The sequence below is a fragment of the Bufo bufo genome, chromosome 3 (assembly GCF_905171765.1).
Source record: "Bufo bufo chromosome 3, aBufBuf1.1, whole genome shotgun sequence".
In the NCBI taxonomy this organism is placed as follows: Eukaryota; Metazoa; Chordata; class Amphibia; order Anura; family Bufonidae; genus Bufo; species Bufo bufo.
In genome coordinates this window covers 201197320-201223258 of record NC_053391.1, presented here as the reverse complement: position 1 = coordinate 201223258, position 25939 = coordinate 201197320, and the positions used below count along the sequence as shown (strand labels likewise).

At 42.9% G+C, this 25939-nt stretch overlaps 1 protein-coding gene across 2 annotated transcripts in view; it reads left to right on the top strand.

Annotated features, from left to right (window-relative positions):
* RHOC (ras homolog family member C) overlaps positions 1-25939 on the top strand; it is a 71478-nt gene that overhangs the window by 33185 nt on the left and 12354 nt on the right. The gene's annotated exons all lie outside the window — the stretch shown is intronic.

The window sequence follows — 25939 nt, the reverse complement described above, 5'->3', positions numbered from 1 at the left end:
GCGCTTACGCTTGATATGGAGTCTCATCGCCTGATGGAGGAGGAGGAAGCATTTGGAGGCCACCTGTGCAAAGGAATAAAGTCTCATTCACACGTCTGTGATTTCCATCAGTGATTGTGAGCCAGAACCAGGATTGGAGCCTCCACAGACATGAGGTAGAAGGGAAAGATCCGCTCCTTTTCTGTGTTCGGAGCCGCACCTGGTTTTGGCTCAAAATGACTGATGGAAACGTGTGAATAAGGGATTAAATTGCTTTTTCTGAAGATTGCGGTAACACACAAATTACATACAGGTATGTTAATGCCTATCCAATGTCCTGATAGTCATTACTGTTATATTAGAAAAAAATAGGTGACAAACTCCCTTTAATTTCTATTTCAAAATCTGGTAGGCAGGTGACACAGCATCCTGCATAGTTCATCATGGCGCTTATTCAGAAGGTTGGGTGGTTTCATTGAGTGTCCAGACTGGTTCAACCGGTCCATTGTTAACATGGTTATTTTCTGTAAAGCAGTGTACAATTAACCCCACGGAGCATATTGTTGTACATTTTATATCCTGAATCCTGGAGAACCTGGGTAACAACCCCTGTGCTAACTATAATGGTGACCATATGCGTTGTCACCCAGCTCTGGGATGCCCCGAATGCCACGCAGTCAGTGGCTCTCTAAAGCATTGTACCACCATTGTATCATACTGTATTTACAACACTGGTTGGGTAACTCCTTTAAATTTTTTTATTAATCAATATCTTTTAATAGACGGGGGACAGCTCAATGACTTGCTAGTAAAAGTAAGGTTTTTATCTAGTATTTTTGAGAATTAGTAATTTGCGTATTTGGTGTGGCTTTTTTATTTTTATTTTCTATAAACCTCAATGACTTTTATGGACTTGTAGGACATACTCACAAATAAAGATTTTAGGCTACATTGACAGAACAGTGGTAAAAAAATTACCATGAAAAACGGACAGTGGGGGAGATTTATCAAAACTGGTGTAATCGTAGGAACCAATCAGATTCCACCTTTTCCTTTTGATAATGAAAGGTGGAATCTGATTGGTTGCTATGGACCATTTTTCCTTTACACCAGTTTTGATAAATCTCCCCTACTGTCTGTATTTCATGGCCCTTTTTCAGCCATTAAAAATTGATTATTTTCATTTGCTTTTTAGTTAAGGCTACTTTCACACTTGCGGCAGAGTGGTCCGGCAGCAGTTCCGTCGCCGGAACTGCCTGCCTGCCTGCCGGATCCGGCAAAACGCATGGCAACTGATGGCATTTGTAAGACTGATCAGGATCCTCCTATAGGAGAGCAGCACTCTTTAAAGAATAGAGGAACACACCTTTACTTCACCAGGTGACCCAAATAGTGTTCGTACATTATCTGACCTGCATTCTCTTGCATACAAAGCATTCATTCTTAATTTCTTGAGCAAGCTGATGCGTGTAAACGCTTTGTTTTGTGGCATGTTTGCAGCGTCCTATAGCGCTGGCATCTGAATACCTCCAAGAATGCAAACCTGAACAGAGGAATTAGTCTCCTCTCCAGTTCTTCCTACAGTATATGCCCGTGCATGTTCGGGATTTTGCCTTTTTGTCTTTTTGAAATTTGAAATTGACTCGTTGGCAAACGGTTGCAAGAAACTTTCAGCACAAATCTGGTTTGGCGTATTTTATTTTTGCTCTTGGAAAAAACTTGTGTTTTGTTTTTTTTCATGTCCCATAAGTGTTTAGTTTTATGTGGCGATATTTGGTTCTCACATTTTTGCCACACATTTTTGCTAGGTGCTTTTTTTTTTTTCCCTATAGAGATATAGTATTTAAAAAAAAACAAAAACAAACACCATGGACCCTGAAAAAATGAACCAAAGTGAAAAACATTTCACTAGAAAATGCGTCCCTTCATAATGACAAATAGACAACATGTGGAGGTTTATTTAAAAATGTGTAAAAATTCAGAAATTGCTTAAAACGGGCAGAAAAACTGTATATAACTGGGTGGCTATTGCTTGAATTTTTGTATGGTTTTTCGAATTTCAGAAAATTGTAGGACTGTTCTGCCGTTTTACTTCCCTTCACCTCGCCCTCTGGAGGTTTGTAAGTCATGAAGCATTGTGGGGCCCTTGCTTTGTATGAGGCAGGATGCGAGGGATAGGAATATGGAATTCCCCTGAATCGCCCACATTCAGGAAGCGCACACTTGGAGTAGATATTCCGGTTGGCCCTCCGTGAAACAATTTGACAGTTACTTTGCTGGAAATGATTCATCTTTGTGTACAAAACAGAATGGCCTTCCTGATTAGGGAGGGAAAAATAAAACCTGACGTGTGTGTAGCTTCTCAGTATGTCCTAGATTTACACACAATAAACCATTGTAGTCTTCTACCATGTCTGGGAGTTTTCTTGAACTTGGCTATTCTTGCCATCGGTCCATACAATACCTAGTTTGGCTTTGATTAGTAACTCTATACAGCAGGATAAATTAGATACTTGCAACATGAATCCGCTCAATCGAAGGAACGGAGTTGTAATACCACACGTGACCTGTGGGGAGGTGTGGCAATGTTTTTGTAGCACAGCCATGTTGTTCTAGCTCTGTCCTGTTCTCGGCTGTTTCAGGTAGGTGCTGCACAGTAGATATTGTCATTGTCTCTTGCACTGAGACGCAGTAGTTGTTCTTTGGTGCACGACGTTGATACACATAAACCCACCAATTTCCGTGGGGACCAACAGTTTACTTATGTGTCTGAGTGTGCGCTGCAGATTTTTTTTTATTTTTTTATTTTTTGTGGGGAGAAGAACTGAACATGTTGGATTTCAGCATGCCTGGTCTTTTGCTCTCATGGGAGAAGTGTCTGGCTGCAGCGTATTCCCCTCCCTTCCTTGAGGGCCCATACATGCTTGGCAGAATCAAGCTATGGGAAGAATAGCTGTTGGCTAAATGAACAGACCGTATGTGTTTTGCGGTCCGAAAATTGTGAATCCGCAAAAAACGGATGCCATGTTTTTTTTTTTTTGTTTTTTTGCGGATCCATTTTAACAATGTTTTTATTTTTTTGCGGGGCTACGGAATAGACATACTGATGCGGACCCATTGAAATGAATGGGTCCGCATCCTATCCGCAAAAAAAAAAACTGAACGGACACTGAAACAAAGCAGATGTCCAACAATTTTTTTATTATATGGGGAGCAAATTGCGTTTAAAAACAGAGGCCAGAGGTTGGCGGAAATGAAATGGAAAGGAGAGGCATTTAGACGGGACGTTTTTTTTTGTCAAACACGGTCTGCTTCCCTGATCATTTTAAGAAGTGTCAGACAACCCTTTTAGGGTGTAGGTGAAGGTGGGCACCTTTTAAAGGGGGTTTCCAGCTTTTTAGCCTATTTTAACATTAAATAGCAGCATGTTGGAAACAAAAATTCCTACTCCCCTGCTCCCCATCACTCTTTTCTGGTCCCTGTCCTGTAAACATCCAGACGGACAGGGTCACATGTGCTTCTACAGCCAATGGCTGGCCTCAGTGGTGAAGTGTCCCCAATCAGCATGTGACTTTGTCCATCTGAAAGTTTATAGGACTGGGACTGGAAGACCACCGAACGGAGCGGTCAGGAACAGTTGAGTTTTTTTTCTTTTTTTTTTTTTCTACAGGTACTGCTATTGACCTAAAAGCTGGATAACCTCATTATGTAAAATGCATGCTGAAACTATGCTCACTATTGATATCTTCTGTGAACACTGCTTACCATGATGATAATAAAAAAAAAAAGTTGACAAAATGGGAATGGAAAGCTGCCAAAATGCAATCAATAGTTTAAAAGTTAGAATTGTGGACCGTAAATCCATGAGCATCCACGAAGAGCAAGACTTTCCCCTCATTGCTGATACGGGGTTTTACAGCGAGCGATGACTCCAATGTAACAGTCATGCAGATGGTAGACTTGGGTCTTTCACGCTCTAGTGGAGCCTGTCAGAAGGTTACTATGGAAACTTGTCATGGTTTGCCCTGATGGTCTCCTTGATAAAGATTATACAAAGCATTGTGTAGTACATTCAGTCTTTACTACATTCCTGTTGAATGCTAAAATCAACATATTGTATTTTATCAAAGAAAAGAGCCATAAGGCCTCATTCACACGTTGGTGTTTTCCTTCAGTGATTGTGAGCCAAAACCAAGGACCGGTCAAAAACGCAGAACAGGAGCAATCTTTCCTTTTATACCTTATCTCTGTGTAGGTTCCACTCCTGGTTTTGGCTGACAATCGCTGACCTAAAAACTGACACGTGAAAGAGGCCTAAGTCACTATTTGTAGTGAATGCCTCACTATTGACCAAGGGAGAAGTGTAGGGAAAAAGTCCAAGATCTGTTGTTTAAAGGGGTTATTCAGAAAAAGATATATATGACTTATCCTCAGGATAGGTCATCAGTATAAGATCTGCGGGGGGGGGGGGGGGGGGGGGGTTCGTTTTTTTTTTTTTTTCTACTTATACTTTCTAAGGTTTAGACTAAACACTTTAAAAATCTGCCAGATTTATCACAATTTGGCACACATTTAGGGCTCATTTGGATCACACTGACCTATTATAGTCAAGGGGCCAATTCATATGTGTGCTTACAATCCATTTATTCATTATTTGTACGCGATATGGTGCGGAGCAAGACGGATCCATCCTGACACACAATGTAAGTCAATGGGTACGGATCAGTTTTCTCTGACGCAATAGAAAACGGATCCGTCCCCCATTGACTTTCAGTGGTGTTCATGACTGATCCGTCATGGCTGTATAAGACATAATACAACCGGATCCGTTCATGATGGATGCATGCGGTTGTATTATTGTAACAGAAGCGTTTTGACAGATCCGCAAAAAAATGCTAATGTGAAAGTAGCCTAATAGCCACAAATTTAAATGCATTTTATTGGGATTTTATGTGCTAGACCAACACAAAGTAGCAAGTATGTGTACTGTGAAAATAAAATGATACATGGTTTTAGAAAATTATACATAAAAATCAGAGAAGTGTGGCATGCATATGTATCCATCCCCCTGTACTCTAATACTCCTAAGTAAAATCCAGTGTGACCAATTACCATCTGAAGTCACCTAATTAGTAAATAAAGTCCACCTCTGTGTAATTTATTTTCAGTATAACTACAGCTGCTCTGTGACAGCCTCGGAGGTTTGTTAGTGAACATTAGTGACCAAACAGCATCTTGAAAACCAAGGAACACACCACACAGGTCAGGGATAAAGTTGTGAAGTGTAAAGCAGGCTTAGATAAAAAAAAAAAAAAAAAAAAAGCTCTGAATATCTCACTGTTCAATCAAACATCCAAAAATGGAAGGAGTATAGCACAACTGCAAACCTACCAAGACATGGCCATCCACCTAAGCTGACAGTCCAGGCAAGAAGAGCACTAAATCCCAATAAAATATATTTAAGTTTGTGCGTGTAACATTAAAAAATGTGGAAAAGTTCAAGGGGTATGAATACTTTTTCAAGGCAGTGTACGTGTTTGTGCTATTAGAGACCAGCCCTTTTAGATAGGAGTAACTTGAATCAGCTAAGAGGCTTGGGACCTGACAAACATCAGAGGCTAGAAATGTAATTTTAAATTTGCATCCATTCATACAATTGGCAGTCCATGTAATATATGGACATTGGACACCTGAATTCTTAAAGAGCAGCAGTCTATTCTAGCTCATAGAGAAATAATAAATGTAGGACATATGGACAGGGGTTCGGAGAGACACAGGCATCGGGGACCAGGTAAGTATGTTCTGTATGAGGGACCCGGGCATTTCGGGGGTTGTTCACAGGATCAGGTAACTCCTTTTAATGTGTCTGGTTTGTATTTTGATTTGGAAGAAATCTCTACTTTTTGAACACCATTATTCAGTGTTTTGCAGTTGAAATCTAGGGCGTGTTGAGCACATACTTGGAATCCTGTCGGTTTCCTGTAAAGCTTTATTTTCGACTGGAATGAGGAAGAAGACATTACCTAACTCTATCAAAACCAAAGTTAAGCACAGAATAGTGGCTGCTCAGCTGACAAGTCAAAAAATATCAGTTTTAAAGTTATAATAAAACACATTCAATTTGTGGCTTTTTAAAAAAAATTTATACCAGCCTGAAACTATCACAAAAAAGTGTGTATGAAGGAAGCTTCAGGATTCATGGCGTTGCAGAAACTCTGTAACAAATCTGAGGCAAAAATCTGCATGAGTTTTATGTGTATTTTGCTTCGGATTTCACCTTTAGCCTTTTTTAAAGGGTGAATTCTGCGGTGGAAATTCTCAGCATGAATTCACATGCTAAAGATCTAAATTCCACATGGTATGTCAAGTTATGTGTGGATTCTATTGTGGGCCGTTTCCACAGCTTTTTATTTGGGGGTTACCATCTCTCCTTGGGGAGAGCACTTTAATCAGTGTGAGGAGACTTATAGGCCATACATGGTCCTCTGGAATTCTGTGAAGAAGGGGATGCAAATGAGCTCCTAACAAGCTCTGCCTCTAATGCCACCAGACGTAGGGCTGCTATCCTAGAAGTCAAGGCCTATTTAAAGGGTCGAACATTGACTTATAGGATAGCTGCCTTACATCTGGTGGCATTAGAGGCAGAGCTTGTTATGAGCTCATTTGCATCCCTTTCTTCACAGCTTTTTAAAAATCTCATCTACTTTTATGCAAATTTATACTCCTGTCACGACTGTGACTGATCCAGACAGGTCTGGGAGGAGAAGGTCGCAGTGACTTGCTACTCGCGATAGCTTGTGAGTTTGCTCCGTGGTTCAGGGTATGTCATTTGGGTTTTGCCTTGTGAACCTTTTTGTCCTGACTGGGAGTTTGTAGGCATCCTTCTCAGGTGAGTCCTGTCTGCCACTCCCAGCTACTATATTAGTTTCAGTTTCACTTGCAGTCATTGCCAGATATAGTCCTTACTTCCAGTGCTACTCTGACCTTGGAAGGAGATCGTTTGATGGTGTTGCTGTGGAGCTCTTGTCCGGCGTGGACTATCGTGTTTGGGATTGCCTTCTCTGCTCGTGACTGGATAAGTCTATCTCTGCTGTTTGTTTGTTGCTGTCTTCCCCTGTTGTTTTCCTAGACGTGAGTGATGGTGACTAGCGCTCCCATCGGCCTTTCCCCAGTCCAGTCTTGTTAAGGCGACTGAGGGTTTAGGCATCCTGCTCGCCGCACAGGTTCACACCCCGTCTAGGGTATCAGGGCAGACAGGTGCCAGCTTAGGGTTAGTCAGGGGTGGCCATTCTATTTCCCATCCGTAGATAAGGGTCCCCCTTCCCCTCCGTCTGGTGCGACACGACTGCTGCTGGGATAGCGGTCGTGACAACTCCATTTAAATAGTCAAAAACCACTTGACTTGAGTCTCCCAATTTATTTTTTTTAAATAAAAATCGACACTATAGTTCTTAAAGGGGACCTGTCACCGGGATTTTGTGTATAGAGCTGAGGACATGGGCTGCTAGATCGCCGCTAGCACATCCGCAATACCCAGTCCCCATAGCTCTGTGTGCTTTTATTGTGTAAAAAAAACGATTTTATAGATATGTAAATGAACCTTAGATGAGTCCTGTCTCCTCCATGCTTGAGAGAGGAGTCCAGCGTTCTCTGACTCTGAGCCCAGCCACGCCCAGTGTGAAGGAGCCCAGCACCGCCCCGCTTGCTCCGAATCTCCTCCTTGCTCCCCGACGTCACAAAGCTAGAGCGCAGTTATCTGGCGATGCGCGAGCTAGCACATGCGCAGTGTCGGCATAGTGTTCCTTCCCTGTGCTGGCATCAGCCTCAGGGAACGAACTGCGCATGCGCTAGCTCACGCATCGCGAGATTACGGCACTCTAGATTTCTGATGTCGGGGAGCAAGGAGGAGATTTGGAGCATGTGGGGCGGTGCTGGGCTCCTTCACAGTGGGCGTGGCTGGGCTCCGGAAACGTTAGTAACAGCTCCTTGGGCTTCTTACTTGCCTTATTTACATCGTTTTTTTTTTTTTGTTTTTTTTTGACACAATAAAAGCACACAGAGCTATGGGGACTGGATATTGCGGATAGCGGCGATCTAGCAGCCCATGTCCTCAGCTCTGTACCCAAAATCCAGGTGACTTTCCCTTTAAGCAGAAAAAAGATGAACATGTATAACTTCTTGGTGAGTTTTCGACTTTAAAAAAATACACTTTTCAAAAAAAAAATACACTTTTCAAAAATCATGCTCCTAGGGTACGTCCACATGGGACTAAAATGCTGCGGATGTTAAAGTAGCAGTAAAGTGAAAGATTTTAAGAGATCTTATCCAAATGCTGAGAAAAAAAAAAATTCAATGTATATTGGCCTGTGTTGCTATTTTAAATCCACAGTTTTTCAATTTTTGCTACGAATTTCCACTAAGGATTTCACCCTTCACAATCCATAGGGTGAAATCTGTGGCAAATCCACGACAAATCCATATCTAACACATTCAGATGTTTTAGCGGAAATTTGTCAAAATCAGCACTGAAAGTTCCACCATAGAAACTGGTGTGTTAAAGGGTTTCTATCACTTCGTATGACATAATTAGCTGTCAGACACTAGCGATCTGCTAGTGTCTGCTCTGGCCAACCATCCTACTATAATCACTTGTGGAGCAGCGGTTTTGCAAAAAAACTAACTTTTATAAATATGCTAATGATCCTCTAGGTGCTATGTGGGCGTCATTAGCACCTAGAGGCTCCGTCTACCTTCATACACAGCCGCCGCCCAGCGCGTCCCTCCAGCCCGCCCATGTCCTCCTCAGTGTGACGCAGCGGACGAGTTCTCGCGCATGCGCCGTGCGCGGCTGTATTCGGCGCATTTGAGATCTCAGCTCGGAGCGGTCAGACATTCAATGCGCATGCGCCGAATACAGCCGCGCATGCGCATTGAATGTCTGACCGCTCCGAGCTGAGATCTCAAATGCGCCGAATACAGCCGCGCACGGCGCATGCGCGAGAACTCGTCCGCTGCGTCACACTGAAGAGGACATGGGCGGGCTGGAGGGACGCGCTGGGCGGCGGCTGTGTATAAAGGTAGACGGAGCCTCTAGGTGCTAATGACGCCCACATAGCACCTAGAGGATCATTAGCATATTTATAAAAGTTAGTTTTTTAGCAAAACCGCTGCTCCACAAGTGATTATAGTAGGATGGTTGGCCAGAGCAGACACTAGCAGATCGCTAGTGTCTGACAGCTAATTATGTCATACCAAGTGATAGAAACCCTTTAAAGAAAACAATCTTGTGCAATCAGATTCCAGCTTTCATTTTCCAAAGGAGCTGTGAAAAATGGAAGGTGGAATCTGATTGGTTGCTATTGCCACCTAAGCCAATTCTACTTTACACCATTTTGACAAATGACCCCCTTCTGTTTTTATTTTCTGATTTTTTTTTTTTTTTTTTTTTTTTTTTTTTTTATTCTATAGGTGGATTTACATGGGATGATTCTGCAGCCGATTGTTGGGCGGAAGCGTTCCTTTCTGACAGTCGGCTGCACATTTTCATGCAGTGATCCCCTTCACTATATGCGGATGAGGGATTGCTATAGCAATCCGTCGTCCTCATACAGAATCATGGCTTCTGAGCAACAGGTTGCTGTTTAGACCACACGATCTGCTGCCCAGAAGCCATGATCGGTGGTGCCTGCACAAGCAACAAGATCACCAGATGAATGAGCGATTTGCTCGTTCATCAGATGATCAGCAGCACATTTACATGGGCAGATTCGCGGGAACGATCATTCACAGGAACGATCGTTCCCAATAATCTGGACGATTATTGGCTCATGTAAATGCAGCTTATTTCCTGAACATGATTTTGGGGGCGGTGTCCCTAGACACAATGGTCAGGAGGGGACCTCATTGTCTTCTATGGTAGAGTCTTCTAGGCATGATCTGTGCAGAGGACACTGTACAAGGAAAGACTAGATAAGCTCTGGCAATCGCCTACTGTGAATCATTCTAATCCTGCCTATAATGATATTACCTCTGTGTATAGATAAGCAGGTAACTGCAGAAAATTGATCTGTACAGACCTGTTTCACATCTGTGTTTTTCAGATCCGGCAGACTGTCCGGCGCTGCTGGAATACATCTGGCCGCATTCACTATAATAGGGACCAGCAGAGATCCGACTGCAACTTGGCGGAACCAAAACCGCTACGTGCCGCAGTTTTCGTCCTGCCAATTCTTATCCTGTTTGCCGGGTTGCTGCTGGATATCCGCCGGCCCCCATTATAGTGAATGGGACCAGAAGGTGCCTGGTAGCGTCCGGCAATGGCGAAGGCAGACCTCTCCGCCAGGCTGCCGCCTGCTGGAGATGGTAAATGCTAGTGTGAAACTAGCCTTAGGCTTAGTGGCCTGTGTGAAATCTGCAGGATTTCATCTTTTTTGTTTAAATACAGATATTGACATGGAAAATTAAAAATAACATCACCAAAAATTATTTAAAAATGTTAAACATGAAAACGTGATTTTAAACAATAGGTCATTATCTGATGACACATTTCCTTTCAAGGTGTTTCCAGGATTTTGATATTGATGGCCTATCCTTAGGATAGATCTTCAGTATCCGGTCCAGGAAGGGTCTGTCTCCAGCCACCCCCGCCAATCATCTCTTCTGCAGTAGCCTCGCGCCAGAACTACAACTCTATTCCCGGTGTAGTGGATGGAGCTGGTTACCACAGCGCTGCTCCCATTTCAAGTCTTACGCTAACCAGCTACTGTAGGACAACTAATCAGCGGTGGTGCGTAGTGCCAGACCCTTAACCATCTCATATTGATGGTCTGTCCAAAGGATAGGCCATCAATTAGGCCCCTTTCACATGAGCGAGTTTTCCATGCAGGTGCAATGCATGACGTGAACGCATAGCACCCTCACTGAATCCTGACCCATTCATTTCAATGGGTCTGTGTACTGTAAATGAGCGTAGTTCTTCACACATCAGTTCTGCGTTGCGTGCAAAATGCAGCATGTTCTATATTCTGCGTTTTTCACGCAGCCCTGGCCCCATAGAAGTGAATGGGGATTCAGTGAAAAACTCATTGCATGCGGATGCAATGCATTTTTCACTGATGGTTGCTAAGAGATGTTTGTAAACCGTTTTTTCACGTGCGTGAAAAACTCTTCAAAACGCGGAAAAAACTGAACGCAATCACAGACAAAACTTGGTGCAAAATGGTGCGAGTTTCACTGAATGCACCCTGAACGCATCTGGAGTCAATCCGTATCAGGGCTCATGCACACGAACATATTTTCTTTCCGCTTCCGTTCCATTTTTTTTGCGGCCCGTATGTGGAACCATTCACTTCAATTGGGCTGTAGAAAATACAGAAGTTACTCCGTGTGTATTCAGTTTGTTTGTCCGCATGGCCGTTCCACAAAAAAGTAGTGCATGTCCTATTATTGTCTGTAAATCACGGTCCGAGGGCCCCATTCAAGTCAGTGGGTCCGCAAAAAATATGGAACGCACACGGAACACATCCGTATGTCATCCGTTTTTTGTGGATCCATACTGTAGAAATGCTATGCCCAGCCCATATTACTCATGTGTTTGGTGATTAATAAGTTACTGTTTCTGTATACGATCCGCAAAAAACTGATCAAATACGGAAACCATATGGATAGCCCCATAGGCTGATTTTTAATTAGTGTAAGTATATAGCTTGGCCTTCTCTCCCTCATTCACTAGAAGCCATTTCGCACCAGGAGAGGTATAGAGGTGGACTCTCATTGCATTCTTTGGTGGCCATTTGGCACCAGGAGTGGTGTGGAGTGGGCCTGGCATGCATGTTGGTACCTGCATTCCTTGGATATAATGGAGGCCATTTTGGCACCAAAGATGATAGAAATTAAAGCAGGCCCAGCATGCATGTGGAACCTACACTCGCTGAATTATATGGTAGCCGTCATGGCACATAACAGGTAGAATTTAGTGTTAGGAACCCGTCTTACAGAGATCGCCTTGACGTGCGGCAGACGGGCTCAAATATTTTGTACAAAATTATTTGCCAAGCATCTCTAATTTATAAGTATAGCACTTGCAATTATTATGCATTGTTGTACTTTATTTGGTTTGCAGAGAGCTGTTGCATTGCATGTTTTGTTTTATAGTTTTGTGCAATAACGGAACGGAAGAGGACTTAAATCAGAGGAAAAAAACCTCAGATACGGAACAATGGATCTGTGAAAAACGGACCGCAAAACAACAACTGTCATGTGCATGAGCCCTCATTCGTGTAAAAGAGGCCTAACAGAATCCTTTAAAGGGGTTTTTCTTACCAATGACCTATCCTCAGTATTGGTCATCCGTATCTGATCGTGGGGGTCTGACACCTGGGACCCCGTGGATCAGCTGTTTGAGAAGGCAGAGGCACTCCTGTAAGTGCAGTGGCCTTCTCCAGCTTTTCCTAGGCCCAGTGATGACACTTTCTTCTGTCACGTGGCCTAGGAGCAGTTCAGCCCCATTCAAGTGAATGGGGCTGAGTGCGATACGAAACAGAGCCGCTATACAATGTACAGAGCTATGCTTGGTAAACTGTGAGAAGGCTGCAGCGCTCACAGGAGTACCGGTGCCTTTTAAAAACAGCTGATCGACGGGGGTCTCGGGTGTCAGACCCCCACCAATCAGGTACCAGAAGATAGATAATCAGTAAAAAAATAAAAATCCTGGAAAACCCTTTTAAGTTGGCTATAGCTGTCAGGGTAGGGGTGCATGTTGAGCTCTTACTTACAGATGGTCACAGATTGTAAACTCCTTAAATGATAAGAAGGATGTGGTGGTGTGGGCAGGAAGTGAGGGCGGGAGCGATCAGTAAAGAAGTCATCGGGTCATTTAAAGCTGGATACTAGAACTGATGGGTCTGAACGCACCATAGCACATCGGCAATATTCTCGGCCCTGTTTGCTTAAATACCGAAAAAAGTCAGAGCTCAAAGATTAGTTTAATCAAAACTGTAATGGGTTCTGCCAGATTCATTTGTGTCCTCTATAACTCAGCAGTAGTAGGGTTTGTCCACCTCTGCATTGAAGGCTTTGACAGGATCTATCTATAACTATATAGAGCGTGCCATTTATTAACCTGTGCTCCTTCTGAGCGGAGCAGTCCTATGAGTGATAGGACTCGTACTGAGAAGACGGTCAGTCCCAGATTATGACCACTAACTAGATCAATCACTTATATTAAGGCTTGAGAAAAGTCCTCATGTTCGTATTTCAGTCCGCAAAATGCGAAGACCTTTTGTGTCCGCTCCACATTTTTCTCACTCCCATCAATAGAAAGGACTATTCTTGTCCGCAATATGGCCCCATGAAAATGAATGGGTCAGTGTGCTATCCACAAAAAATGTGTGTATAATACTAGGATGGAAATGACAGTTGTGTGCATGATGCATAAGAGGACTGGAAGGTTGTATGGGGTAAACAACCATCCCTTTATTTAACTGGATTTGGGGAGTTCTTCAGAATTTGAACTATATTTCTTTTGACCTAGGATCAGGACCTGGAGGCTGGCACAGCACCTGAACCATAGCTGCACTATGCTGCTCATTGTCGTGTATACAATATATGCGGTGTATACACATACCGATATAGTGGTGCATGAGTAAGATAGCAGTATGTTTAATGTCATCTGCAAACCAGATCCATTACGTGAGGCTGCACATTAATTAACCTATCTTATGTTTTTTGGGGGCCAGCCATTCAGGACTTTGTCAAAAGGTCGAATGCCAGAGTTGACAAATTGCAGGTCAGGTCTGGAAAATTATTGGGGCTTCCAAACAGCCAGACATTTCAGTCATCCTCTGATCAGAACTGTTAAGATGTTAATCAGGACTGGCAGGCAATCCAGGCTCCTGACAACTGCAATCTGCCTGGATAACCATTGTTTAGCTGACTGTATTAATTGCATCCCATACGGATAGCCAGATTGCATAGCAATTACTGGATCTTAAGCAAAGATCAGTCCTGTGTGTGTATGTGTGTGTATGTGTATGTATATGTGTGTATATGTATGTATGTATGTATGTATGTATGTGTGTGTATATATATATATATATATATATACACATACATACATACATACATACACAATTAGTATTATTCGTAGTTTATAATTGCTGCAGATTCAAATCCTCATCAGGTCCTAGCTGTTGCAATAATGCCATGGATTTTGACAGAGGATTGTGTAATACAAGCAGATTTCATTGCAGATTTTGGTGCAGGTTTGAGGATTTACTTCCATAAAAATGACTAGCTGACATATAAGTGTGTGTTCAGACAGAGGAAATTTAGAAGGTACCTGTGATTTTGTAATACATTTTTTACCTTTTTTATTGCTCCTATTTTGGGTTGTGGTCACATGACCATGTCCGTGCAGCTTTTTCTTATTTCTTGTGATGTTATGATAGATAGGAGCTATAAACTAGTTGAGGGCGGTGCTAGAGGTGTGGCAGAGAAAGGAGAGGTGCATCATGGGTTTTGTTGGGAACAGGAAGTGCTACATAAAGAATGGAAAAAGGCCAGAGTGATTTGTTTCCATGGTGAAAACGGGTCAGGAGAGTCCAAACTGGAAAAAAGCGTGAGAAAGGTGTATAGCAACTACATGAGAATATCTGTTAAATACCATAGTAATCCCAGAACATCCTTTTAAGGGTACTTTCACACTTGCGTTTTTCCTTTCCGGCACTGAGTTCCGTCAAAAGGGCTCAATGCCGGAAAAGAACTGATCAGTTATATTCCCATGCATTCTGAATGGGGAGTAATCCGTTTAGAATGCATCAGGATGTCTTCAGTTCAGTCTTTTTGACTGATCAGGCAAAAGATAAAACCGCAGCATGCTACGATTTTATCTCCGGCCCAAAAAACTGAAGACTTGGCTGAATGCCGGACCCGTCCTTCTGGTCTGCGCATGCGGAGACTGAAAAAAATAAATGCCAGATCCGTTTTGCCGGATGGCACCGAAAAAACGGATCCGGCATTTCAATACATTTTTCCGACTGATCAGGCATTTTTAAGACTGATCAGGATCCTGATCAGTCTTACAAATGCCATCAGTTGGCATACGTTTTGCCGGATCCGGCAGGCAGTTCCGGCGACTGAACTGCTTGCCGGATCACTCTGCCGCAAGTGTGAAAGTAGCCTTACTTGGCCATCTAACGCGTATGGGAGCCTCCCAACTTTCCCCGGATGGCATATTTTGGGGCGAAAGAAACATGAATCGTGTTTTGTTGTATAGATAGACGATAAGCCACCCGCCAGGGGTGACTGTCAGTGACTTTCTACCCTCTCCCATTCACAAAACGTGCACAGGCTGACCCAAGCAGGCTTGTGTATGAGGGAAACGGGAGAGAGATGGCCAACAGTTATCTCGTGTATGACCAGTTTAACAGCTGACACCACTTTCCCATCTGAAGAATCAGGTGATTGTACATACAAAGTAGACTAGAGGACACCTTTATTTTCAGGATTGGGGCTCTTCCCAGTTGCTATGCTTAACCAGTTTGACTGTGTTATGACATGTTTGATATTAAAGTGGTTGTCTGGCCTTGGAGCCAAGATACCCTATTCTCCGGACCTGTGGCCCTGAACATAAAAGTAGCAGCCTCCCCTACCCGCGGTTCTGCTGTTGCTCTCTTCCTGGTCACTTCCAGTGCCCCTGAGAGCAGGAAATGGCTGGAATACCGTTACCCCTGTAGTCAGTCCTCAGCAGTCACATCAGGTTAAACGTTTGTTACCTCAGGGGGAGTCTGCTTTTTTACATTCAGGAGAAAAGGTTCAGATATAGGGTTTTTGACTCAAAGCCTGAACAACCCCTTTAAGGCTCTGTGCACAATAGCTGAAGCTCAGTTAAATAGGATGTAGAACATCTGTGAACAGCAAGGGGTATTCTCAATCAGATTTAGGTCTCGACTTTGATTAGGCCATTCTTACACATGAATATGCTTTGATCCAAACCATTTCTTTGTAGCTCCTGCTGGTAGGTTAACCTCCTACCCAGTCTCAAGTCTTTTGCAGCCTCTACCAGGTTTTCCTCCAGGATTGCCCTGTATTTATCTCCATCCATCTTCCCATCAACTCTGACCAGCTTCTCTGTCCCTGCTGAAGAAAAGCATCCCCATAGCATGATGCTGCCACCACCATGTTTCATGGTGGGGATGGTGTGTTCAGGGTGACGTGTAGTCCACCTTAGCTGTGGATCTCTGCAGCTCTTCCAGAGTGCACATTGGCTTCTTGACTGCTTCTCTAATTAACCTAACCCTGTTTTATACTTCTCCATAACTTTATTCCTGACCTGTCTGGTGTGTTCCTTTGTTTCCATGATGCTGTTTGATCACTAATGTTCATTAACAAACCTATGATGCCTTCACAGAACAGCTGTAGTTATACTGAGAAAATAAATTAAACACAGGTGGATGCTATTTCCTAATTAGGTGACCTCTGAAAGAAATTGGTCACGCTGGATTTTACTTGGGGGAATCAGAGTAGAGGGGGCTGAATACAAATGCACGCCACACTTTACTGATTTTTATTTACAAAAAATTTTAAAAACCATGTATCCTTTCATTTTCACTTCACACATTTGCTACTTTGTGTGGATCTATCACATAAAATTCCAATAAAATACATTTAAGTTTGTGGGTGTAACATGGAAAAGTTCAAGGGGTATGAATACTTTTTCAAAGCACTGTACATCAGAACCTACTGTCGGAGGTAGACGTCAGAAGTGTATGCCTCTGAAGGCAGGCTCAAACATTTTGTACTGTGCCTTACACATTCATAAAATCAAATGATGCATAACGATATCTTCATTTACCACATTGTTAATAGCTTGGAGTGGAACGTTTTCACTGTGTGTTGAGCCATTTTTAACATTCTCTTCTAATTAGATTTTAAGCTCAAGCTTCTATATTCAGATTGCTGTAAATAATTTTAGAAACGAGGAGTACTTAAAAAGGTTGTCCAGGATAATAAAAACTCCAGAAGCAGGCAGGCACCTTTAAAAACGCTCTCCATTTCAGGTCCACAGCTCTCTGTTACAGCACAGATACGTGCAAGCACGGCCACTGCTGCTGGAATACAGGGTGGTCGTAACCCCTGGAAACTAGCTGTGTATAATGTGATGAATCAAACCAGCAAAGGAAGCAATATGGATAATACAGATACATTAGTAAGTGCCTTGTATTAACTTTATCGACATAATAAATGTCATTTGCTGAAACGAGACAACCCTTTTTAATACGATTGAAAAAAGACATAAGTCCATCAAGTTCAACCAAGGGATAGGTGTGGATTTGAATTTTGGAAAAGTGGAGTGAGACCGAGACTTCTAAACATTTTCATAACCATTATTGCTATTTAATATTAAGAATTCATCTAAGCCTTTTTTTTTTTTTTTTTACCTGCCCACTGTTCCTGCTGTAACCACGTCCTAAGATAGACATTCTTAATATAACCCAAAATAATTGTTTCTGAGCAGCAGATTGTCATGTGTAAATGGGTAACTGCCTTAAAACAATGGCTGTATGGTGAGTAGGGAGATAAGTGATTGCCTTAGTGTGTTTTGTAACTACAGCTCTCATCACTGATGGTCAGGCAATTATTGGGAACGTTCAGTGCATTCTTGATAATTGTCTGTGCATCAGTCTAAAGAACACTTGCAGCCGTAGGGGCCTTTGTTACCAACCAGTTATGGTTGCCGATGGGTTGATGACAGGAACTATTAACTGAGGCATCTAAGGGGTTAGAGGGTATAGATCCAACTTATTGGTTATAGCCAACTAGTGAAAGTGATGGTTTGGGCACAGCCTCAGTGAATACAAAGTCACTGCACTGTGCGTGTAGGGCAGAACTACTTCTTGTCTTTTACTTTACATATACGGTGTAGTGTGGTAAGGGATTAAGGTCACCTGGATTTTGCCTATAGAGCTGCGGACATGCGCTGCTAGATCGCTGCCGATCTAGCAGCACATGTCCGCAGCTCTATAGGCAAAATCCAGGTGACAAAATCCCTTTTAATGTGGATTTATACTGCCCAATTGTCAGGCAGGTTATCGGGAACGAACGTTCATGTGAACGCTCGTTTCTAATAATCTGCCTGTGTAAAGTTGCGAAACAGTCTTTCAATCATCGTTTCGGGGAGGCAGATCATGCTGCCTAAACAGCACTCTGCTGCCCAAAAACAATAAATCTGTGTGGGGAGGAACGATATCACTAGCCATCACTTATCCTCATACTGTGGAGGTGATCGTTCCATGTAGAGACAGCACTTCACCTCCCCTGATGAGCTGGCAATTTTCAGAAAGGGTCGCTTCCTTTCCGATCTCTTACTCCATGGGATCTGTAAATCCAGCATTGTCAGAGGAAGAGGTATGTAGGTTACTATATAAGGACTCGTGCACACAAACATGTGCCAGCTGGTCCGCAACACATGGGCACCGACCGTAGGGTCACCATATGCAGACGCAGAACCCATTCACTTGAATGGGGTCTGCAGTCTGCATCCAACGGTCTGCACTGCAAAAAAGTAGTACATGCACTACTTTTTTGCGGTGAAGTGGCACGGACAGAAAACTGCAGAAGCACTCAAGTGAATGGGTCCACAAACGTCCGATGCCCGTATATTGTGGACCCTCTGTTTGTGGGCCAACAACGGTCATGTGCATGAGCCCTAACTATGTATACTTTGTGTGTCTTTTATGTATTGTCCTCGTATATTAGCTTGTTTCTATGTTGGTTTGTCTCATTTGATACAATGGGGGCATATCGCTAGGATATGCCCCCATTGTCTCATAGATGCAGGTCCCACCGCTGGGACCCTCCCCTATATTAAGAACGGAGTGGGCCAAAGTGGTGGCTGGAGGACGCGCATGACCGGCCACCCCTCCCATTCACTTCTATGGGCCTGATGAAAACAGCCGGCTATTTTCAGTAGCTCCTCCACCACTTTCAGGGCTCTGTTTAGGAGATAGGTGCGGGTCTTGTGGTGGGACCCGCACCTATCAGACAATGGGGGCATAACCTAGTGATATGCCCTCATTGTCTCAGATGAGGCAACCCTTTTAAAGGTGATGAGAAGCAGAAGGGCTGAAAGCGGTGTAAAATCCGACCACTATCCAGATCACATGCAATGAATAGTTTCTTCATGTTCACCACCATGAAACTGTCCCGGAAATATGAAGCGTCCTACTTATTTCTGTGGACTCCATGTGGAAAAAAAAGAGGATTAACTTCATTGAATGACAATGGGGCTAATCCTTCTGCGGATCTGCAGCAGTTCCCACTCCACATCCATGCCGGGACTCTGAGGGTCCTGTGCGATTTCTGCTGCGGACATTACAGATCCGATTTTAATCCAAACATTTCATGGACTTCTCAACCTTCTTCATCACATTTTACATGTGCTTGGAGCAGGTGAGCGTTGTAAGTGTAGCATACAGTATGCTTGTAACTAGGCGCGGGAGAATGTTGATAGCTCTTGATAGGAGTAAATTGAATGTGCTTACAAATGGCTTCGTCAGAGATGAACCTTTCTGAAATGCTGTAATGACAAACTGCTTGGTATTCAGTCAGATTGTATAGCGCATAGATGGGAACTTTGATTTCCTCAATGCTCGTATTAATGTAGTCCTTTCCTCGCCCTCAGATCGCCGACACACTGCTGGGAAGCCTTGTCCTAATTCCTGAAACATGCCCCTTTAGAAGCTTAAAGAGGACCCGTCACCACACCTGACATGTCTGTTTAGTAAAAAACTGTATTTCCCGTGATATGACTATTCTGGAGCACATGAATCTAACTTGTGCTACTCCTCTATTCCTGCTAGAAGTTTATGAATAAGGATGTGACTCTGTTACCAGTTGGGGATGTGTCCCTGCACATCTGACACTGTCCAATCAGTTCTGTCAGTGGCAGATTATGCATGGACACACTTCCAACTACTAACACCTAGTTTTACCTTTTATTCATAAATTTCGAAGAGGAATATTACAGGAATGGCATGAGATGCTCTAGAATTAGTTTTTGGGAAGTTCAAATTGTTACTAAAACGGACATGTCAGGAGAAATGATAGGCCCTCTTTAAAGCGAATAGAGTCGCACTTCAGTAGTTGTGTTACGACTACCATATACTTGCATAACCTACCCCTATTTTCTCCCAGTCCCCTATTATCTGAACATAGTGGGATCCATTTTGGGCTTTATAAATGGAGAGCGACATGTCTAAGCCAGGTAAGACTTGGTTTGCATTTTGCAAATCAGATCTTGGCAAGTTTGTAATCTCGTTATAAATTTGATCAGTCCTACGTGTTTAGCAATGGGGAACCAGTAGAGCAACTTTTCCGTTTTTTGCGGAACGGGACATCTGTCCCCTAATAGAACAGTACTATCCTTGTCCGTTATGTGGACAATAATAGGACCTGTTCTATCTTTGAACGGAAATACGGAAACAGAATGCATACGGAGTACGATCCGTATACGGAACACAAAAAACGCCTTACTCTCAGGGCCCAACCTGAGTTTTTTTTTTTTTCTCCTGGACCTTTGGGGCACACTATGGTAGCAAAGCCTGTGTCCACAGGAGGATGCTCTGGACTCTGGTGTTCCAGTCTGACAGTGATAAGGACCCTTAAACGAGCTCTGGTTGACTTGAAGATCATCCCATGTTTTGAGATATATATAGATAGATATATATATATATATATATATATCTATATCTATATCTATCTATATATATATATATATATATATATATATCTATATATCTATCTATATATCTATCTATCTATCTCTATATATATATATATATATCTGACAAGTATGTGGCAAAATCCTTGGCACTCTGATCATGAGGGGCCTGCAGACTTGGTGTGTGTTTTATTCAAATCTACTTGTAAGTAGTCATGGTACATTTTGTGGTTGAGAGTAAATTTGATATGTTGGATCCGTAAAGTGTTATAAGTAGAAGCTAATCGGCCTTTATAGGATAACTGTCATATTTTTTTTATTTATTATTTGCTAGTTTTTTGGAGCTAGGCATGTATACCTGAGTTAGTCTGTCAATGATTGTCAAGAGATCTGTAATTACCTTATAATAACAGCTTTCATTAATGTCCTTTTCCACTGCTCCCTTAAAAGACCGTTGCTAGGGCTCATCTGTCTCCGGCTAGGAAGACAGAGGGGCGGTCCTTCACACTGCATGCCTGCATTAGGCTTCAGAGTGAGGAGGCGTGTCTCTCAGTAATCCAATCTGATTGGCTGGCAGGAAGCTGCTGTCTACAGCAAGTTTGTATGTGAGGGAATGCAGTTTTGGCCTCAGAGAACTGGCAGAGGAGCCATCTTGAGAAGATCCTCATAATGTAGTATTCAAGATAGCCGTAACTAAACTCAAGGAAAACTTCGTGTGTTTTTTTTTTTTAATGAAAACATGACAGTTATCCTTTTAAAAGGAATGTGGTAGGAATTCTATGAATGCTTCTCTCACTGGGGGCCTGTGCACACTTCCTCTCTGTGGCTGGATGAATAGTATGGTCTGAAGAAATCTCACCACTTAGAGCTTCAATTACATTTCACTCTGTTTTTATTTATTTATTTTTATTTTTTTGAGATGAGCTTTATTGCTGTCAAGTTGCCTTTAACATAAGGATGTGTTCACATGCGGCAGAATGTTGAAGACCTTTCTACAACAGAAAATTGGTTCCATACATCTGTACGGAATCGTTTCTGCAGCTTGCTCATGGATTTCTACAAGTCCAAATCAGATGAACGGAAGTTACAGATATTTCTGCAACTAATCTGCCACATCTGAATATACTCTAATAAGCTCGGAGATGGTGGTCACCTTACTGTTAACTGAACTGTTGCTGTCACCTCGGCAACCATTGTAAGTTCATTGTGTCCTATACCTTTCTCTGTAAGGCCACGCCCTATTGACCTTAATATATATGTGCTATTGAAAATTGTGGTGATTGTGATGTATGCATGTGGCGTCATCATGTAGGAGTAGGAAGGTGAGTCAACAGGTGACTCAGGTAATGGTCACTCCTTTTAACCTTTTATGTATACTCTACATCAACTAGGCTCCCATACACAGCTGTTTTCAGTCAGCCAACAAATGGAGTGTATGGGGGGCCTCTTTCCACTTCCCCCATCAGATGATGTTGGGGGGGATGAGAAGAAGTATTGGGTGCTTTAATTTTAATGCCTGATCCTTTTGTTCTCCCGTGAGACAAGCTGCCACCAGATGTGTCCAGCCACAGACTTCTTCTCTCTACCCATTGAAGAATATTTTTTTTTCTGCCTCCAGTTATCTCCCTCCGACTCCCCCATACACGCTAGGCCGAGAGCTTTTGAAGGTGTATGAGGTTCTTTATATTCCTATGTTATTTAGTTGTTGCAGGAAGCTCAACAAGCTTTCCTTCTGCTCTCTTATGGGACTTTCCCTAGTCTACTGCAATTTGTCTCTTTTATCATAGCTCACCTTTCTTTCTGCATTGCAGGTTGTGAAATCCAGGCAAGTTTATGTGACTTTGGCTGAAGTCCACACCTGTCTCTGATAAGAGTACAGGTGATGTTCCCATCCCCTTAGGCTACATGCACACTACAGTGAAAAAAAATGTCCTTTAAAAAAACGGACACACTGTTTTTCATGGCCATTTTGCATCAGTGTGTGCATCCATTTTCTGACTGTGTGTCTGTTTTTAATGTCCGTTTCGCATCCGTTTTTCACGTCTGTTAAAAACGGACATGAAAAATGGATGAATTTGATTGGCAGTTATTTCTGGACCCACCCTTCTGAGAACACCCACAGGATGGTAGACCTCCAGCTAAAATAATGTCCCCCGTAGTGTAGGAATTTTTTTTTTTTTATATATATATATATATATATATCTCTCTATTTTTTTTTTTTTTTCTGCCTCCACCTTTAATAATGCCCCCATGTAGGCCCCCAGCTAAAATAATGTCCCCCGTAGTCTAGGGATTTTTTTTCTTTTTTTTTTCTCCTTTTTTTTTTAACTGTCCCCTGGTAAAATAATGTCCCCCATAGTGTATGATTTTTTTTTTTTTACCACTCCCAGATTTAATAATGCCCCCAATGTAGGGCCCCATCTTGAATAATTTCCCCCATGGTTTAAATAATGCCCCATAGTGGCCCACAGCAGTTTTTTTTATTTTTTTTGTTGATTTTACAAAAAAAAACTCACCTTATCCACTTGCTCGTGCTGCAGCAGTCTATTCTCTCTTCACAGAACAGTACCTGCTGAAGGACCTGAGGTGTGCGCGATGATGTCACTGAGCGCTTCCAAGTGGTTACGTCACCATGCATATCGCAGTTCCTTCGGCAGATCCTGCTCAATGAAGAGAGAAGAGACTGCCGCAGCGTGAGCAAGTGGATGAGGTGAGTTTTTTTATTTATTTTTGTTACCCCCTAAATGGCCATATAGATAAAGTGTACCCGTTGATTTCAATGGGGTCCATCTGGCCGTGGAAACAGCCAAAAATAGGACATGTCCTATTTTTGTATGGACGCTATTCACTGGCCGTTAAAAGAACCACCATGTGAATAGCCCCATAGAATTTAATTGGTGCTAAAAATGGCCGTTTAAGTAACGGCCATTATTCACTGTCCTGTGCATGAGGCCTTAAGGTGGATTTACACGTGCCGAGGTGAAGCTGATTATCGGGAAGGGTGCGTTCTTTCCTGACAACTGACTACTCGTTCAGTGGGGGTATACAATGTACAACGCTGGGATTGGTGAGCAGGGAGAATGCCGTGGTGCTCACAAGAGTGCCGGTGCCTTCTCAAACACAGGATCGATGGGGGTCCCTGCTGTCAGACCCCTCACCGATCAGGTACTGATGACCTATTCAGAAGAAAGATAAATAAGTAAAAGGCGACGGCAGCATACAATGTAGCCGAAACATTGCATTTGTCGCTGTGTGTGCACATTCACTGAAGTACTATCAATAAAGAAGAGACCGGAGATGCTGCCATCGCCTTTTACTTATTTATCTATCTGCTGACTGAGGATCTACGGTTGTGGCGTGGCTGGTGCATTCTGGTGTGCTGCTCCTGCATATTTTTTTTTGACCTATCCATAAGGAAAGGTCATCAGTATTTAAATCTCAGAAAACCCTTTAAAGGGGCTCTCCGGGACACTAAACTAAATTAAAAAAAGAAATATGAATGTTTTTACTATGACATAATAAGTACCTTTTATTTATCAAAAGAAGCTCGTTTTCCCTAGGGAGATATCATTGTGGGACCCTAAAATGGCTGCCATCAAGTCATTGCATCAGAAACCCGTCCTAGAATGCCCAGTACACTCACTAGGACGGGCTGCGTCAACACCGGCCGCTCGAGACACGGTTCAGCCTGAGGTAACAGCTACTTCCTGGTCGAGCTGACTGCTAGTGAGACGTGAAGGCGCATATTACAGCATGCGCACTGTGCTTGGGCAGTTCCCAGTGAAGAAGGGAGAAAACTAGGGTGGCCACTGGCTTCACCCACGAAAGACCGATCTCACAGACCACGCCCCCAAACCTATAAACCACGCCTGCCTCCGTGAAGCCATGTCTGTGGCTCTAGTGACTGACTGGGGGTGAGAGAAGCCTCAGTCAGTGGCTGCAGCTCACGCTCAGACAGCACTATGCTGCTGTCTGAGCGTGAGCTACTGAAAGGGTGGACATCCCTGTGTCCGTCCAGGCCCTGCGCCGAACGGAGAACAGGGAGCCTGAAAACAGGACTGTCCGGCCTAAAACCGGACGTCTGGCCACCCTAGAGAAAACCGTTCCCTGGAGACTGTGTTTGCGATCGGTCTCGGGCACCTGGCAGGGCTTTGAAGTGGCAAGGAATCTACTCTTATCACAGTTTGTGCTGTCAGCCTGACAGGAGTGAAGGAGGCTGGCTACATCGTCAGCTGCTGGCTGTGTAAGCTAGTCTTTTCTGTTCCCAGTAAAAAAAAAAAATTATATAAAAAAGGCTAAATCTATATAAGCAAAATTGGTCAGCACTGCAGTTTTCTGCGTAAATATGGAGTGCCTGAGGCTGAGGAGGCGATCCACCTCCAAAACAATATAAATGAAGAAATTCCACGGCACATCCAAGGAGTAAAAATAAGTGATGGCTTTATTCACCAGACACGCAATGTCGAGATATATAGATAGATATATATATATATATATATATATATATTCACTTGTGGGTTGTTGTTGTTTTAAGATATGTATAGTGGTTAGAGCTATGTTTCTCAATTGATGGGCACAGAATCCCCTGTATAGACCTAGAGTTGGATAATAAAATCTTTTTGCACCACTAGAGGGAGCTCATAGGAAACCGTTTTTAGTGGTGGCTGCAGGAGATCTCACAGTGCAGGGGATGAAAGCGTTGTATTAGAAAATTGGAGTTTAGGACCTGATACATATATATTAAGAAACTAATCTGCACAGATTATTGGACCTAGCGGTTAAATGGTGAAAAAGACCAAATTGACACATCCAGATTCCACATTCCAGATTTATGTCCTAGTCCGACCCCGGGTTCAATGATCCAAACTCGCTGCATGATCGTAGGGAGGCAGTGATTTTGGTCTGATCCAGGACACACCCAGAATATGGACCCTGTAATCCTGACGTGTGGAGCCAGTATTCCCATCATCCACAGCATATGTCATAATTATCTGCTAGGGGCAGCTCCCACCTCTGACATTTTATGCCATCAATATCTGTAAGGGGGCCACCTACCAGGCAGATCCCGTCCTTTTACCTCTCAGGTATATTATGTTCGATCACGAATGTCCTAGTGTTAAATCGGTATATCCGCCTGTATTTTTAAACATCTTCACTACGGTCTGAAGCCTATGCAGCATTTTTTTTATCTACAATGACATTATTAACTGTTATGTAACGTTTTAAAATGACTTCTTTTCA